General features: G+C 38.8%; 1 pseudogene; it reads left to right on the forward strand.

Moving 5' to 3' along the window:
• Window positions 1–401: 401 nt before the first annotated feature.
• On the forward strand, window positions 402–6,519 carry LOC100619419 (centrosomal protein of 78 kDa-like; annotated as a pseudogene).
• The last annotated feature ends 757 nt before the right edge of the window (window positions 6,520–7,276 follow it).

Genomic DNA, 7,276 nt, shown 5'->3' on the forward strand with positions numbered 1-7,276 from the left:
TAATAAATTATCCTAAATAGTTAGCTTGTTAGTAAATTAGTATTTGCATGTGTACATAGGTTGTGCCTATACAAGAAGTATCTTTGTCTGTTTGAATTTTCCACAGAAATGTATATCAATGTGACTTTTTTTTTGCCACTATGTTGTACATTGTATACTTACCCATTCCAAGAGATATCTTCCTTTTCTATGTAGGATGTATATGCATATATGTGATGTTAACATGTATGATGCACTTACATAACCTCATGATCACAAGTCCAAACTTTCAAAGTCCTTCCATGTCCTTTTATGTTGATTGTATAAACTCTCTCCTTCATCTCTTGTCATCTTGTCAGCTCTCAGTCTTGATTGTAGTCCTGAGTTCTTCAATTTGGGAACAAACTGGAATAATCCGGAACATGCATGAGTGTAAGGTTTTTACATATGCATGTATGTAAGATTGAAATTCTCAGGTGCATGGAAGTAAGCTGAATCCTTCATGAATGCTTGTCAGAATTGATAATTTATTCTTCATGTGTGGAAGTAAGCATTACATGTGTTCATCTTCATGCATGGAAGTAAGTTTTACTTGTTCATCTTCATGGGTGGGTGTAAGCATAATAGTATCTTTTTTTAAAATTTTATAGTATTTTATTTGATCATTTCCATGCGTTATTCATTAAAGACAAAGATCATTTTCTTTTCCTCCCTCCCACCCCCCATAGCCGACACGTGATTCCACTGGGTATCACATGTGTTCTTGATTCGAACCCGTTGCCATGTTGTCAATATTTGCATTAGAGTGTTCGTTTAGAGTCTCTCCTCAGTCATATCCCCTCCACCCCTGTAGTCAAGCAGTTGCTTTTCATTGGTGTTTCTACTCCCACAGTTTGTCCTCTGCTTATGAATAGTGTTTTTTCTCCTGGATCCCTGCAGATTGTTCAGGGACATTACACCACCACTAATGGAGAAGTCCATTATGTTCGATTATACCACAGTGTATTAGTCTCTGTGTACAATGTTCTCCTGGTTCTGCTCCTCTCGCTCTGCATCACTTCCTGGAGGTCGTTCCAGTCTCCATGGAACTTCTCCACTTTATTATTCCTTTAAGCACAATAGTATTCCATCACCAACATATACCACAGTTTGTTCAGCCATTCCCCAATTGATGGGCATCCCCTTGTTTTCCAGTTTTGGCCACCACAAAGAGCGCAGCTATGAATATTTTCATACAAGTCTTTTTGTCCACATAATAGTATCTTTTGATATTTGACTATTTTTTTCACAAGGAGGTTATTGTATGTTTACTTTAACTTTGTCTTGGAGATAGAATTTGGATTTAGTGTATTTCGCTTGGTCATGGAGTTATGTATTCATTTGAAATAACATTGCTTCTTTCTGTTCTGTTACTATGGCTGGCAGATAATTTGTATAGAATATAGAGAATTTTCTCTTTGGCTGCTAATCTTTTAAATCCATATTTCTTTTCTCTGTTTTATTGGCTTTTACAGTGCATTCCTTTGTTTTCATTCATAGGCTTTCATTCTTAGGAACTGTTATTGATTTCTTCTAGGGCTATTCATGTTGCTGCTCATCACTATGACTTTTTTAAATTTATCAGATGTCATTTGTATGTATTGTCATTGGTGACATGATCACATTGTTGTGTCCAGTGAGCATGCCTTATAAATTCTCTCCTTTACACAAGGCAGAAGAGTGGTAAGGGCTAGGCAATAGGGGTTAAGTGACTTGCTCAGGGTCACAGAGATGGGAAGTGTCTGAGGCCAGATTTGAACCTAGGACCTCCCATCTCTACGCCTGGCTCTCAATCCACTGAGCTACCCAGCTGCCCCCATGATCATATACTTTTGGGAAAAAATGGCACTTTGTAATAAAATAGATAATCTCTGAGGAACTACTGGTTGTGCTAAAGGATACTCTGGCAGTGACTAGAGAGCTACTAAGGGATGCCTATTTGTTATGGAGATAGAAGTACTTCTGAGAGATGGAGAGAGAGATGCTGAGATGCTGCTAGAGGGGTTTCTCTGGGCTGCCTATTGATCACTAATGGCTAATAAATCAAGATATTTCCTACCCTTCTCCTCCCTTTACCTACCAACTTCCATCCATGCCTCCCTTTCCCCTCCCCTGATCTTAGTCAGCCACCTTCTAAGTACTCAGGGGAACTATGAGATTTCAAAGTAATATTCTTCACTCTTCCTTTCTCAAGTAAAGGGGTTTACTGGGAACAAACAGGATGGGGATTGAGGTGAAGGGGATAGGGGTGTCCCTAGCCTATAAGGAGAATTAGGAGGGTGTGGGAAATGTCAGTCCAGCCACAGCTGTGATACAGAGACAGCCAGAGAGATGGAGGACAAGTATTTTTCTCCTTTTCTTCTTTTAGTCAGATAATGTCTGCTTGAGTAATTCAAGTCCAGACTCTGTCAAAAGCCACAAAGGTCTCTCTCTCTCTCTCTGCCTAGGTCAGGAAAAGCCATTCTCTTTTGGGCAGGAATCCAGAGAAGAAGTTTCTCCCTTGGTCAGTAAACCCCCAGAGAGAGACAATCAGTTCCTCCCCCTGGCCAGCTTCAACTGACTCTCCTAGGAACATTCTGTTTGGAATCTTTGCCTTGATTGACAGACAGATCAAGTCCTTCACTTTGGTCTGCATACCTGTCTTGTCCTGCAAATCCTCTCTTTCTTCATGTCTCTTCCACAACTTACAGACTTGAACTCATCATTGAATTTCAACAAACCTTCAATTCACAAAGTGCAAAAAAGTGAGGTAAATCTCTATTTTCACTAACCTTTTTAATACTAATCATTTCCTCCAATTGAATGTCAACTTTGTTTTCTGGGACATCATACCAGATGGAATTTTTTCTTTTCTTTCAAACACATTTTTTTCTCAACTTCTTTCTTTGGGTCCTGGCCTTCTTTGTATGTCTTCTTAAACTTCTGCTCAAAATCCTTAAGATTTTGAACTTGGTCCTTTTTAGTGATCTCCCCATTCTTCCTTTGGCAATCTCTTTCATTTAATATAATCAGCTTTTTCTTCTACTCAGATCATGCCCAAACCTCAATATCTAGCCCTGATCTCTAAATAAGCATTTCAAACTGCCTATAGGAAACCTCCAAATAGATGTCTTTGAGATCTTAAGCTCAATGTAATAAAATATGTAAACTGACTGAAACTATTACTTGTTGAAATGGAGAAGTAAACTGTTCTCTGGCTTTTGACTAGAGAGGGCTGCTACAGGGACCTGAGTCTGCTTATTGGTAATGGAGGTAGAACAGAGAAATGCTGAGGGATGCCACACACACAGGGATACTGGTACACAAGGGACTGCTCTACTCAGGACTGCTCTGGGGTTTACTCTGGGGTTTGCCTATTGATCCCTAATGATTGCTGATGGATCAATCTATTTCCTAACCCCCTTCCTCCTTCACTCCCCGCCTTAATCAACCTCTCCCTTTTGCCTCCCTCACCTCTCAAATCTTCTTGAAGCCTTTGCTTCTTCCCTCCCTCCTGAGTAAACTATAAAGATACTCCAGTTGATTTCTCAGTCAAGGGGTTTATTGGGATAACAGGATGAGAAACTGAGGTAAGAGGAATGAGGATTACCCTAGACTACAGGGATAGTTTTAGAAAGGTTTGAGGAAGTATTCAAGTAACAAACTGTGACTCTGAGACAGTTAGGGAGACGAAGGACAACAGCAGTTCAAAATCTTCTTTCTTCTTCTTCACAAATCAGTCAGATCTCTCAGCTTAACCCCAGAAAGAAACAAAGTTCAAAATCTCTCCTTTTCTCCTGGCCAGCTCAACTCTCAAATAGACCACCAACTCAAAAGCTTCTCCCCTGGTCAGCTTCTACTGTTCAGAGTCAGAGAGACAGAGACCAAGTCCCAAAACCACAAAAGGTCTTTCAGCCAGGTTCAAACCTCCAGGGAAAAAAAGTGACTTCCAGTCAGAGACAAAGTCCAATAACCAAGTTTCTCTTCTCCCAGAATGTGGCCAGCAAATCCCCAACTGCCACCCCTGGGAACCTTCTGCTGGAATCCTGGTTTTTGCATCTTGGTCCAAAGTCCTGCAAAACATCTCTCTCTTCATGTCTCTCTCACAATCCCCCCCCCCCTTTATTAGGCATAAAATGCAACTTGCATTTTCTTTTCCATGATACTTACCTCATTAATAACAATTCTATCTTAACTCTTTGCTATCTGAAATATGTTCTCCTCCCCCTAAAAAAATAACAAATCCTAAACTCATCTTAGCAGTTCTATCTATTTGAATACTAAGCCAAGAATGGATCATAGGAAAATGGTTTAGGTAGGGGAAGTGCATGAACATAGTTTTCCATACCAAAACAAGTAACATTTTCCAAATCATTACAACAATTTCAATAACATATTGAACATGCAAATGTCTTATCTTAATGTCTATAAATTTACTAAGTAAAATCCCCGATCACTAACGAATGCTAAGCTACAATCATAATGCAATCTAACTTCTCTACTATAGAACTTCTATATCTCTATTTCCTAAGCCTTAGACTAATTCACTAGGCTATTACTATCGTTAGCAGTTAGACTATTAATGAACTTACTCTAAAAGTTAGCATGTTAGTTATTTAGTAATTAAATGTCTACATACAAGTTTACATGTGTACATCCTGGTACATTTCTGTGCAAACTCATGCAGAAAAGAAAATCTCTGTCTCTTTGAATTTCCCACAGAAAGTTTTGTCAATGTGTTCATTTGTTGTCATGTAACTGTGTACGTTGTATACTTACCCAATCCACGAATATCTTACTTGGCTATGTAGGATGTGCGTGCAAATATATGTGATGTTCACATGTACGATGCTTCCTTACATAACCTCCATGGCCAAAAGTTCTAAATTTCAATGTTCCAAAGTCCTTCCATGTCCAGTCATGTTGCTTGAAGAAATTCTCTTCCTTTCCACTCTGGTCCTTCGTCTGGTCTGCATGCCATTCGCCATCGTCCAGACTTGATTGAAGACTTGTGTTCTTCAGATCAGGATCTGCTGCAATAATCAGGAACCCGGGAACACACGAACAAACCACAAACATGTGTGCTAGTTAGGTTTTTTATGTATGTGTGCAAGTAAGAGTGAAAAGTTACTTTTGCATGGAAGTGAGTTGAAATCTTTGTGAGTGTCAGAATGTATCAATCTTTCTTCATGCATGGGGGTAAGCATTATGCATTTGTACCTCTTAGTGCTTGCAGGTTAGGTTAAGTTGTGTATTTCTTCTTGCATGGGTGCATCTCACTCAACTACAACACCCTTATTGGTGATCAGGGTGCCAGCGCTTTTGCACAATGTCTTTGTGACATTTTCTGGCTGAGAGCACTTGATATGCAGCAGTGTGTGATTAGCAACGAGGGAACTAAAACCCTATTAATTGCTCTGGAAGGAAATACAACTTTGATGGTTCTGGATGTAAGAAAAAACCCACTAGTTGATCATTCTTTGATGAAAACAATTATAAACAGAGCTGTCCAGAATGGAAAGAGTGCTAAATCAGAGTATAAGTGGTGAAATTCTCCAATAAAGGACCTTTTCAATACTAAACAGAAAAAAGAACTAGAATTCTGGGTAGTGGTCGAAAAGGAAAAGCTACTATTCGTATTGGTAACTCTGCTTTTTCAATGCCACTTGGAAGATCCTCCTGAGTAACATCAGTGAAACCTCCAAGTATAGGAAGCAAACATTTATACAGAAAAGATTCTTACTTTCCAGAGTCATTATCACCTGGTACATATGGCTTCCTACCTTGGTGTACTGCAGGATGTGCCAACAGGTTCAGGGGATTTCCACTACTTAAAGCCCAAGATTGACCTTGGCCAGTTCAGTAATTAAATTTTCCTATGAAAGTAACTGTGGAGACCCATCACACTCAGAAGTGGAAGAATCAGAAGATGCTGTTTTAGAACCCGTTTCTTAAAATAATGCCTTAACACCATACAAAATAAATGAAATACAGGAAAAATTGGAAGAGTGCATAAAGCAATAAAAAGTAGAAAGGATTATGAGAGTCAAGGCTGATAAACAAGTAACTGAGCTGGAACTTGAGAATTCACAATTGCAAAATATAAATTTCTCTCTCTCTGAGGCTCTTCATGCACAATCACTAGAAACCATGATTTTGGAAGATGATGGTGTTTTGGGCAGTATTGAGTCATCTTCCCAAAAGTTCCATGCTTTTTTGGATCTCCCTAAAAATGCTGGGCTTGGGCAGCTCACTACAGTAGCTGGTATAAATCAGTCAGATTTTAATTTCTTTGATCATCCCCAGATGAACTCTACAATTAATGCTTTATGTATAGAAGGAAAGAAGGAACTTGAAGAAAGGCCAGAGTCTAATCAGAACACCCAAGGACCAATGCAGAGCATCCAAAAAGTTAGTAGAGATTTTAGAGGTTCTTTGCCTCTTGACACCCTCCAGTTTCCAGTTTCTGCTCTGGAGACCTTACCTCCTTCCAAAGAAGTTCAGGAAATTAAGGGCACTTGATGATCAACCGGTCCTTCCTAAAGAATTTGTCCCCTCACCATTATCATCATTTTTAGAAAATATGATCGTTGAAGCTCAAGATCAAAGAAAAGAAGAGGAGATTTTTAGAAGTAGTAGAACTTCCTCAGAGAAAAGTCCCAGAATGAGTGAACATATCTCAAAACACTCTTCTAAGAACTGGTCTGAAAGTTCTTCTAATTCCTTCCCTGAGACTCCAGGAAGCCAGAAAAGGAGAAGACACAGAGAGCATACCCCTTCGGATGCTGAAAAATTAAAACATCCATATTCAAAAAAATTCAGCCTTTCTAGGAAAGAGACTAGAGAAGTAACAGTAATATCTGAGGCAGATAAAAGTAAACGCAAAACATTAGAACCTTCTAGGAGTGAAACAGTAGTATCTGATCCTGAAATTCCAGAAAGTATTCATTCTGTATCAAGCACATGACTCAGGTCTAAATATGTGAAATTATGTCTTGCCTTAAGAATTTCAATTAACTTGGAAGCATGGACCTGGAAACCATTTGAGAAAATTTACTATACCTCTTTATAATGATGAAACGTTTGGTGTGTATATCTTCCTCATAGTATGAACATTTGAACAGTTTTAGTACAGATACTCAAATCCCTAAAGGATCTTGCTTTCCTCAGCTTTCATGGAGCAGTTTTTTCTTTTTAAAGTACCTTTATTTCCAGTTATAAACTTTTTAACATTCATTTTTTTTAATTTTGAATTCCAAATTCTTTCTCTCCCTCCCCA

Source organism: Monodelphis domestica, chromosome 3, assembly GCF_027887165.1.
Source record: "Monodelphis domestica isolate mMonDom1 chromosome 3, mMonDom1.pri, whole genome shotgun sequence".
NCBI classification, from domain to species: Eukaryota; Metazoa; Chordata; class Mammalia; order Didelphimorphia; family Didelphidae; genus Monodelphis; species Monodelphis domestica.